This window comes from Camelina sativa, chromosome 4 (genome assembly GCF_030686135.1).
Source record: "Camelina sativa cultivar CO46 ecotype springtype chromosome 4, ASM3068613v1".
NCBI lineage: Eukaryota > Viridiplantae > Streptophyta > Magnoliopsida > Brassicales > Brassicaceae > Camelina > Camelina sativa.
In genome coordinates, this window is record NC_141883.1 from 16,825,672 (window position 1) to 16,838,076 (window position 12,405).

Consider the following 12,405-nt stretch of genomic DNA (forward strand, 5'->3'; position numbering starts at 1 on the left):
TTCAGTTAGCCAATTAATTAAAGAAAAAAATCTCATTGCATAACCTTAATGCTCGATAGAAAGTATGTGAACAGGACGGGGAAAAAGAGAAAACATGTACAAAAACATGTCTCCGACTGATTATGACCTTTAAATCGACATTTTGGGTTGCTACTTGCTACATAAACATGTCCCAAACTGATTATGACCATTGTATAGACAAAAGGAAAGGCTGGTTCTTAGCTTTGTCCAACAAAAATATCTTTTTCTTCGATTAATCAAGTCAGTAACTGCTAGTATCTCAACTTCTTGCATGTGTTTGGTGTTCATGTTACCGAAACCTTGTCTAGATGAGATTGTGAGCTTAGTCAGATTTTTCTAATAATTACAATGACAAATCTAAGGTACTTTGGGTATAATTGTGTTATCCGTAGGTTGAAGGTTGATTGATATTTCCAATACACTAGAGTACTAGACCAACGTAAATAAGTTGAAAAAAATACAAGATATGTCACAATAATATAGTTTAGTCTATATGAATTGTTGGCAGATAATATTCCGCATATGCTCACTATATATGGAACGATAACGATAAGTTGACTTTCTAACATCTTCCTCAATCTCAGAACCTCTCAAACAATCTGTATGTTTCTTTAATGCCACGGATATAGTAATAAATATATACAACTCTTAAGTAATTTAAGTTAGATCTTTAGAAAACAAAAAAAAAAATTATATTTAATCTACAAAAATATCATGTTAGAAGTTTCGAGAAACCATTTCTCAAGTTTACTTTTCTATTAATTTACTTGTAATTAAAGTTACATTTTTAATTATTTGTAGTTTTAATGATTTGTACTTCCTAATTGTCAGCAACTAGTAACCCTTCACTATGAAAAATTTCACGATTGGAGATCCACAACGGCGCCTGAGAACCTAAGGCATCATCACAAAATTGATCACTACAAGTTATACAATCGGTTTCGTCATTTTCCATGTGAAAACAAAATATATTTTAAACTAAAGAGTAACCAAAAGATTGCTCTGTCTTGAAAGAATTACACTTTACTTGTTGTTCAAAAAACAAATCTGACAATATACGTTCGTGTTTGAATGGTTGACTACCAAAAATTGTGATTATGACGGGAAATTTCTTTTTCTTTCTTGAATTTTTTTTTCCATTTCACAACGTAGGCAAGGGTAAAAGGTCCAAACTTTATAGGTAAAGAAAAAGAAGAAAATTCCAATAATGTGGGGAGGTCAAACAAAAAAAAAACTCTTAACATCTTCATAGGTACGTACAAAGGAGAATTTTTTTTTTCTTTTTTCATTTTATTACCGATGGTCGTTGACTTGAATAGAGTTTAGGATTTTACATAAAAGTAGTTGCTACTTGGCAAATTGCTAGTATATAAAATACACTATATCGATATTAAAACATTATTGTAAAAAAGGGTCTAACATTTTATCATATTTGTCATGTGTTTCAAACATATTAAATAGAAACAAATTAAACAAGGGTAGCTCGTATGTCAAAGAAAAATATGTTTTCTCCTCTCAACGAGATCTTTTAATTGTCCTTGTAACATAAATTACAGAGAGGAAGTTCTTTTTCAAAAAAAAAAACAACAACATAAATTACAGAGGCATTTTTGTGGAGTATGAAAAGTTCACACTGATATTATATACTGTGAAACCTAGATATATTTCAAGTGTGACATAGATTTGTGTCAATTATATATTTTTTAATCAAATCTGAAGATATTGCAATTGAGATATAACTTAAAATATATTTTTTTATATAGTAATTTTCACAAGTTCTCATGTGTTATCAATTTTCTTGTGCCTAACATTATATTTAACTACATATGGTTTGTGAGTTTTAGACACTTTTTATATAAATATTAACAAACATTTTCATAATTTATACAGAAACTAACAATCTGATAATTCCTTGACTATGCATCACATAAATAATAGGTTACTTGTTTGTTTTGTTAGTATCACTCAAGAACTGATGACGGTGTACATACAGATATGCATGTCGGCTAATGCTAAATATCCAATGGGTCGGTCACAACAGTAAGAGAGAACAACAAAGTAATATGCCTCATCTAGTTTACGAAACAAAACTATGAGGGTTAAATATATATTTTGAATCGAACTTCAAAAGTCGATGCTTAAGAGGTAAATTATAATCGGAGCGGGTCGATTTTGCAAATATTCTAATAGAATTTATTTTCAAAGGCGCCGCTTGGATTACGGCAAGTTTCACGTAATTGTCAACGTGGGGTTGTTCAAAAGTTGTTGATGCTTATCGTGGTTTCTCTGATAGGCGTACTTTTACAACATTATGATAGTTTATTTGACTTATAATATACAAAAAAGTCGTCCTTTACGACTACTATTTAATACCGTACAGATCACAACTTTTTATATTCGTGCTGATGGGGACATGGCGTGGAAGATGTACGGGCCTCTGACTATGATCCTCATCATTCAACACATCTGAAATATTAGTACACATCTCATTTACGTCTCTTCTTCTTCTTGCCAGCTATAACTATGTACTTATGTCTACGGAAAGAGTTCATTTTATTTGAAGACGTATCAAAACATATTGTTTAGTAAGAAATATTACAGCCTCTTTCACCACTTTTTGTGGTGAATTGCAAAGTATGTGGAAATGAGTTTGCTGCTAACTAATACAACAACAAATCATTGAGCAAATAAAAATATTTTTTTAAACTGATTGCTAGAAAAGAAAACTGAAAATTATCATATCGCAAAATATATTGCAATGATCAGTTTTGATATATATATTGCAATGATTTTTTAGTCCATTCTTAACGTACGAGTACGACTTGCTTAGTTTAACATACTGAAGAATACGTGATTAGTAATTGTTTGTATTCAAGTTTGTTGGTCCATCATGGGTCATGGAGGTCTAAACTAATCACACACTCATTTAAAGTCAATAAAGCTTAAATTATGCTGCTACTGTATATGATGACATAAAAAGTGGCATGTTGTAGATTTATGTTTCAAAATCAATTGTCATTTTATACCCAAATTTTGAATTTATCTCTAGTGACGTGGATATTGTATGATTAACGAATGGTATACCGTACGAAAAAAAATTACTATACATATATAAGCAAACTATGTGATAGATTATATATAGTGTCGTTTCTGTATGATAGTAATTAACCATCGTTTACTTTAAAATTCTTACGCAAATCCATAAGTTGAATAATACATTAATACTAACTTAACACATGTTTACTACGGTAGTAATTTTCCATTACGAAACAAACATGATTATTGTCAACATAGTAATTGTGATATACGAGTACGAAAAAGTTTAAAAAAATTGATTTGACAATTTATATCATCAAAATGTAATTATTTTTTGGTTAAAGGTTCTAAAAGAATTCAAAAATTAAGTGTATTTGAGCTGAAATAATTTTAGGATATGTGATCTTCTAAAAAATGATTGTCGAAATTATGCGATTGAGAACAAAATAAAGAAAAAAATTATGTGGTAATTTGTAGGGATGGTAAATAAGTTTTTAAATCCTTCCAGACGTAGCAAACCAGCCATCAAATATAGATGGACACTCAGACCAAGAGTGGACGTGGAGACCACTAAATAAAGTGGGCCCATAGGACATGAATGGACATGGGACCATTAAACAAGGTGACGGTTGGAGTGTTACAAGTGGTATCAGAGTCAAACCTAGACGAGTGTGGAGTCGAGAGGGCTAGCACCGTTGGGGATGACGGTCTTGGTGTGGAACAATGACGTTGCGATCTTTTAGTGGGAGTGAATTATAACACTCAGCCTTGTAGATAGGTTTAAAAGAATTGATTTGGCCACCTAGTACACCAAAATGCATTTATCTTTTTGGTTAAGGGTCTTGAGAAAACTACAGAGTTAAACATGCTTAAGCAGAAATAGTTTCACAATAGGTGACTTTATAAGAAGTAATTGCCGGAACTGTGCGAGTGAGGACAAAACACATAAAAATATCATGTAGTGATTTGTAAGACATCAAACAAGTCTTTAAAGCCTTCCATACATAACAAACCAGCCGCCAGATATGGATGCACCCACATACCGAAAATAAACGTCAGGCTCACTAAACAAGGTGGACTGATAAACCGAGAAATGGAACCCACTAAACAAAGTGACGGCCAGAACGTTACAATAATATTTTCTTGTATATATAAAGTGATATTTTAGATAATGAAATGTGTAAAATTAAATAATGTTTTCAGTATAAATTCATTAGTTTTTTTAATCTTTTATCATTGGTTGAATTAGATAGTAAATGATTATTGCGTTTAGAAAAATCAAAAAATAAAATGAGTTATTCATCTATGCAAAAATATACGATACGATTATGATAATCGGATTATCTTTTAAAATGGGACAGAAAGAATATCAACTGTACGTGTTTCGCCATTCATTAATAACTAACTCCTTTAAAAGTGTAAAATTTAACTTTGCTCAGCGGTTATACTGTATATAGGAGTACAACAATTGGAATTGTTTAGTGACTACGTAGATTTTAATTTTGTATGGCAATTTGGCATATGGGTTACAAATCACAATTAAAGCACTCACATGTACGTGTCCTAATTGGATGATAACTCAACTAATTTATTAATCAATTTTACTACTCATATCATATGTTTGCGGTTTTACACATATCTAAAATTAAAAATTTTAATTCGTAAACCTGTTATTATAGTTGTAGTGATTGTATTAATCTTACCATGGTATATAGTTTAATACTACCAGTCTACTACTCACATTATTTACTTTCTTCCCATAACTTTTGCAAATTAAACAAATTATAAGAGGTAAACTGAACTTAAATTAAGTGTTAGCTCGACTGATAAAGATTCTTAGGCAAAGCTTACAGATCATCGAATGACATTTGAGAGAAAATCATATAGAATGTTTCGATTCTTGATCTAAGAAGACGTACAGATCTAAATCCATAATTTATTAGTTATTTAAAAAGAACTGAAGAAATAATTACACCTAGAAAGTTTTGAACACAAAAATAACTGAAAGCATTTAATAACTAAGAATGAAAAGAGTGTGCAATTAACATTTAACCCAAAAAAAAAGTAACAAACATAATGAAAAGGGTTCAGTCAAGCGCAGCTCTATAATTGCATGCATCTACGTACGTCTATACCAAACGTTTTTTACAATGAAAGAATATGATAACAATCGCTAGAGTTCAGATATATGACGAAAATATGTAAACACGTATATATATACATATGTGTCTTGCCCAAAAAAAAAAGTACATATATATATATATATGAATATATTCATATTCATATACAATCTAATTTACCTAGAGGTACTAACGCACTAAAAGTTTGGTGAATATCTCGATAATACTGAACAATGGAATGGAAACATCAAACATGCATGCATGTGTACCACCAGCTCTTCCTATAGAGCACCTAAGCTCAAAAAAAAAAAAAAATCCTCACCCAAGATATTGTAAAACCTGCATCTTATCTCCTATTATTTCCCTCTACAACTGAGCCGATGATACGAGGTTCACAATATTCTTATCACTGAGTCTCTTACTCAACGCGCCATATAGCTTTCACAAAAAATGCTCCAATAGAAACTGATGTCTCATCCGAGACTACTCTCTTATTCGTTGAAGAGTCTGCTCAAATATAATTTGCATTCGTAAAGGATGAAAAATGTTGCTACCATTGTATAAAATTTACATGATGTCCTTGTGGTAACTGATTCTTACCCTTCTTAGTTTCTTTGCTTTGGAAGCTCTCAAACATGTGTCAGATAAGTTTGATGTGTGCATTGTGGAGAATGAAAAAGTAGATGATGAGGGTGCTAAATTAATAGAATAGGGATAAGAGAGTCATCTTTGGATCCAGAAACCATGCATGACAAGAAAGAATTTGGCTCGAGGTCCCGTGTGGAAAAGGCCTCTAAAACTAACCCAAAAATCCAAGACCAATAGATTACAGTTGGAGGGCGAGGAAAACGTGTAGAATAGGTCGTGGACTTTTCAACTAGTAACGTCCCTAGAGAATATACATTCAAGTCTTTCTCCTTTCTCTTACTCGACCATGTTTGTTAGTTTTTAAATGACTAGAATCTTGTTAATTATCATACGATATGATTTAAATGGCATAGCTTGCTTCGTCGGATTTGGAAGATTTTTCCGATGACAAAATTTTGTCGGAATTACAATAGTAATGGTTACTTGCTTTTAACTAAAAACCTTTTATGACAAAGAAAAAAAATAAAAAAAGATATAATTTACCATTTCTTTCTAGACATTTCTAAAGTATAAATAAAATCACCAAAAAATACTAAAACTTTATGGGTTTCCACTTTTCAACAAACATTAGTCATTTACTACTTGTCAAAATGAAAAATACTTCCCATGATACATATCGAAACTAATTACTAGTTTACAATAACACCCACTTGCCTACTCTGTCGCGTTATGTGAGTTATTAATTTTCGGTCGTTGTTGCCATGTCGTATGCATATATTACAAACACACTGGAGATTACTAGTATAATACATATATAAACTTGGTTACTTATGACTTAAATGGAGTAGACAACTTGTAATTGTACTATATTATCTATCTAATTCTAACCGTTATTATAACATTTATGTACATTTGATCGATACATTTTACCAAAGAATCGTGTCCGATATTCAAGATATCTCTATAAATCTTTCCGTCGATCGAGTGGTTTCCATAGCGTCACCATCAATCACGTACATTAACTATTTTCGGCACAAAATATAGTTTAAGACTTTGAAGTTATAGTAAAATTGTGATAGCTATTGAACAAAAGAAAATATTATAGCTGTCTTTTCTCTAACTTTAAAATTGTGTATAACTAATAATGTTTTTTTTAATAATTATTGAGCAATACATTTATGTATTTTGACACTTCAACAACGAAAATTTATATTTTGACCTTTGGTTGATTCAATAAGAAGTCCCTTGTTTCTCCCCAATTTTCTAAAGCATTATACATAACAAAAGCAAGATCCAAACTAAGTAAAAAACCTTTCTTTTCTTCCTCTTCTGACTCAATTATATAAAAACCTTTATGCAGGCACCGTGGCTTTAATAAACAAAGGAGTTTATACGGACAACGCGATAAGTGGATCAATCAAGGCACGTTCGTTGACTTCGAAACGCGTAAGATAAGCGGGACAAGTAAGTACATATCAAATTATCAATACAATAATAAGATAACCACTTGGTCCTATTATATAGTCATATCTACCGATCCTTACTTTATTATCCAGCAGACCGTACAGATCATTCATCATTATCATCTCCTACTTTTCAAAAACCAAGTAGTTGTAATATCGATCTCTTCCGGTCTCAAGCTGACGCTGTTTCTCTTTTTTTCTAATCACCCATATTTTCAACTCTAAGTATAAAAGTATATGTAGAACAATAATATTACCAACCCTTCGTCTATTTGCTAATTAACTTGCTATGTTAAATACGGTATACGCTGACAATATAATAATGGGTAAAAAGACCAAACAAACAGAAATTAATTGATTGAACTTTATATCTTAGCTGATTAGAAACGATAACTCCTAAATCTACTAAGAGGTCATGGGGCACTCAAGAGAACTGTATCAGTTTGGTTGGCCAAAATCTGGTCATCTATGATCATTTTGAACCATATTTCCCAATAGCCGGAATACCAAGTGAATGTTTTAGTATGTTTTATCTGAGGCGGCTACTACGATTTTGTAATTGATACTTTACTCGCAAGTTCAAAAGATTTAGTTAATTCACTATCTTGAGGAAAAGATGGAGAGCTTTTATAGCGTATCTGTTAGTCTTTGTTGGGCTTTGTAGCCTCGTTTTTTATTGTGGTTCTTTTCCAGTATGTAAATTTTGTATTCCTTTCACGAACCACTGTACTCGTAATCTGACCTTCTCGATTTCTTATACACTGATCCAACAATTTTCAAAGTATCCTCTTCTTTTAAATTAAATCATCTTTATTCAATCAGATATTATTTTAGTATTGATAAAAATATTTTCTATTACTAATGGCACTATGATTCAAGAACAAACAAAAATTATAGAGAAGTTTATTGCAACCTTATAGATTCCAACCTCGCCTTCGTGTACTCTCTAAACAAAATACTCTAGGATTATAATCTCCAATTTGTGAGATGTAGGCATAGGCTAAGTTTTGATGTTCAACATTGAAGACATACTACTTAAACAATTTTGACACTTCAAAATTGGAGAAGTAAAACATAACATTGTAGAAAAACTAAATCATGAAGAAAAATACACACTTAAATTGGAAGAGTAATAGAGAAATATCGACATAGTGCTAGAGTGAAAAACTCTAAACCTTATCTAGAGTCTTGCATATCAAAATTACCTTTTGATTTTTGAATTTCGTAAGGTAAGTAGCCCATAATCTAACATGATTGACTTTAGGGGAATCTTTACAACCCTGAATCTAGTCCCACCATTCGTGCAGAGAAAATGTACAAAGCATTCTTTAGATAAAATTTCAGTTAGATATAAATTATTTAACAGTCGAAGGTAGTCACCATCTGAAGTAACAATTAAAATAAACGTCGGAGGATAATTACAAAAAAAGGAAGATAATTACAAGAAAAATATAACATTTAATATAATACCAAAATTATGAAAACTATAGAATAAACTATTAATCCTAACAGAGAAAGAATAGTAAATACTCATTTCTGTGTATAAAGTATAAACAAATAGACTATGTCATATTTTCTCACTAAACAAAAAATTAATTTCTTCAAAAACATCACCATTACTTCAACTTTGTTATTGTAATTATTTTTATTTATATGTTATTCTTATGAGGATCGATTATTTTGTAAAATGATTGATAACTCACAATTTCAAACTCTCTATTTTATAAAAATTTTCATTCTAATATATTTCATGCAAATTAAGAAAACTGTTTTAACTTCCGCTTTACCCTTTACACACAAATGAACAAGGAAATTTTGTTTAGGAATTGACGAATTGTACTTTAAAAAAAATGCTAAAAGAAAAATAGAAAGTGGCATTCTAGGCTAATTTATTTAGGTCTCGCTTATCAATTGGGTTACCTGAAACCCTTGATTTTCAATTCTCAAAAGACGGTACTTTTGTTGGACGAATCGATGGGTAAGAAAGAACGTTTAACCCCGAAGGATAATGCAAAAGCCAAAAGGTCTTCAAAAGCTTCGATGGTATTGTCAGATGTGTGAGAAACAATGCCGAGACGAGAACGGGTTCAAGTGTCATTGTATGAGCGAGTCTCACCAGAGGCAGATGCAAGTCTTTGGGCAGAATCCAACTCGTGTCGTCGATGGTTACTCTGAAGAATTCGAGCAGACGTTTCTCGATCTGATGCGACGGAGCCACCGTTTCTCTCGTATCGCCGCCACTGTTGTCTACAATGAGTATATTAACGATAGACATCATGTTCATATGAATTCCATGAAGTGGGCGACGTTGACTGAGTTCATCAAGTATCTTGGAAAGACGGGTAAGTGCAAGGTTGAAGAGAGTTCTAAAGGTTGGTTCATTACTTATATTGATAGAGACTCAGAGACTATGTTTAAGGAGAGGTTAAAGAACATGAGAGTTAAGAGTGATTTAGCTGAGGAGGAGAAACAAGAGAAGGATATTCAGAAGCAGATTGAGAGAGCTGCTGAGAAATCTAATGCTGGAGGTGGTAAAGATGATGATAAGAAGAAGGATGAAGAATTAATGAAGTTGAAGAGTGGAGTTATGGTTGGGTTTGCTCTTGGCGGAGGGGTTAAACAGGTTGCTACGGGTAAAGAGAGAGTGAAAAACATGTTTGAGGATGAGGAGAATGAGAGAGATGGAAAGAGGAAGAGAAGCGGGGACTCTTTGGAGAGGATGATTCGTAGAGATGAGTGGTTGTTCGAAGGAATCATTGTGAAGGTGATGAAGAAAGGGTACTACAAGGAAAAAGGTGTTGTGAAGAAAGTGATTGATAGGTATGTAGGGGAGATTGAAATGCTTGATTCTAAGAATGTGGTGAGTGTTGATCAGGGTGAACTAGAGACGGTGCTTCCACATATGGCGATGAACATCCCAAGTGGCGCAAGAATAAAACCGTATTTTTTTTATGTGATTTAGATGTTGGACTAAAAAACATTATACTATATCATAGTAATTGACCAATAATTCATGCATAAATACTACAACAAAAATATCGAAACATCAGTTGAATATGGTTCAATTATATTCCCCAATAGCCGGAATGCTAAGTGAACGTTTCCTGATATGTTTTATTTGACGCGGCTACGTACGACCATTTTGTTCTTGTACACACTCGTTAGCTCAAGAGATTTAGTCAATGGCTAATTCACTGTCCTGAAGAAGAGATCGAGGTTTTTGGTGTATCTGCCAATCTTTGTTGGGTTAGTCCAGTAATATGTTACTCGTCATCTGACTTTATGGATTCCTCATCCACTGATCCAACCTGTGTTAAGATTACATGTAAGAGTACTAACACTAAAAACAAAGAAATGGCATTTTACCTCCTCCCAACGAATCAAGATTTTGGTTACCTCTTCACGGTTACATTCGTCATTGTTATCACTGAGATCTTCATCATAGACTTCTTCATCTTCATCGCTCCCATGTACCGAATGCTCCTCTTTAAGCTGCATAGAATTAGAAACATAAAGGATTAAAAAACGTTCTATGAAAGATTCTTTTATTTTTATACATTGATTTTTGAAAATATACCTCATTGTAGCTTCTTATTTCAGTAATAAGCTCTTGACTCACACTCATCTACACTCTTGACGTGACTAGTTGTGCCATCACTAGGCCAAGCACTGATCCCAAAGAGACCGAACTGAAGATTCACTGGTTCACTTTTTTGCGGGTGCTCCATGCTATTATCTATATCAGTACCAAAGATGGGCTCCTAGATCTTATCAATGGAATTAACATGCCAAGTTTTCTCTACAGTACCATCAATACTCAAAAGAGCCATTAAATGCATAGAGGAACCTTGTCTTTGGATCAGCTGCAACATTCCCTTGGAACTTAATGAATTGGCTGCACATTGATTCTTGTGTTCTTTGTCGATAAGAGCAACAGTGTTTGTGGTTGTACCATAAAGCTTTTTCCCTGTTCTGCGTCTACGCATGCAACTGAAGACTGTCGCGTGAATTGTAGCCACGCTCTTATCCACCTTTGTATTGTTTATCTTTGGGACTAGATGTTTGTCAGCTCGTTTACGAATATATTTTTGTATTGTTCTAATGTTACTATATATTTTACATACTTATTCTTTGCTGGGTCCAATGTCATGTACTTGGCTCGGACTGCAAACCGTTTCAAGTGCTTCTCCTCGTTGGCGATGTATACCATAAAGGGAACAATCGAAGGGTGCTTTTTCATCAGTCCCATCTACAAAAAGGAAAATAAAGAAAAAGTAAGATTACAAAGACTTATGGTAGCTTTTAAATCACAATGTGTGTAATGACTAATGATGAGACACATAAGACTAAGTACCACAAAGTTAAGGCTTAAGTGGACTCCTTCAACGACTACTGACTCTTTCCTCTCTTCCCATGTGGTAATGAGCCTATCCAGACTGTCAATCACCATCTCACTTTGTGCTTTATATCCTTCTATAACCATTTTCTTATGACTTAACAACTCAGTGGGGCTTGAGTTTAGACCTCGAGAGCCATTCAACTTCTTTGCTCTTCTTTTGGATTTTGACTCAGCAACTGCCACAGGGTCAAGGTACTCTCCAGCATGGTATGTTGGAGCCCACAACAAAGGATTTTGGTACTCATCAGCAAAGCTCCTCATCATATGCCTTATAGAGTCAGTTGATACCACATTCGTAATCCCCAATCAGCTACCCTGAGTAGGAACATATTGTACCATATAGACACTATTAATATATGTGATAGAAAAGTTAGTTAATTCGTAATGGTTAGTGAAGCAGCGCATCTATTGTTCGTTTTTGGCTTTTTTTTTGTCTTCTTGACTTTTTGTGTTGGACAAGTTATCATGTGTTGAGCCTACTTCCTTTTCTTTTACAGTGGTGTTTTACTTGTCCTTATGCAAGCAGAATCTTTTCGTTAACTCTTTTGCTTTTGAAAAATCAATTAAACCAAAAAAGGAAACTTTTGGGAGTTTTAGGAATTGAGAAGAGTTTCTTATTGTCAGTCTAAAGCATATAAAACGAGGGGATTACCAGCAACGCGGACAAAGTAGATTTTGCCACAGCCACTGGTGCCACAGAGCAGAACAATTACAGATTCTTTCCTTTCTCGGATCCTGAGAGTGATTATAAGAGTTTTGGACAATGTTAATTTATAAA

The 12,405-nt window shown here is 33.0% G+C and overlaps 2 pseudogenes; one reads left to right on the forward strand and one right to left on the reverse strand.

Annotated features, from left to right (window-relative positions):
• Positions 1–7,641: 7,641 nt before the first annotated feature.
• Positions 7,642–11,906, reverse strand: LOC104783780 (P-loop NTPase domain-containing protein LPA1 homolog 2-like; annotated as a pseudogene).
• On the forward strand, positions 9,315–10,190 carry LOC104783778 (KIN17-like protein pseudogene; annotated as a pseudogene).
• Positions 11,907–12,405: the final 499 nt, after the last annotated feature.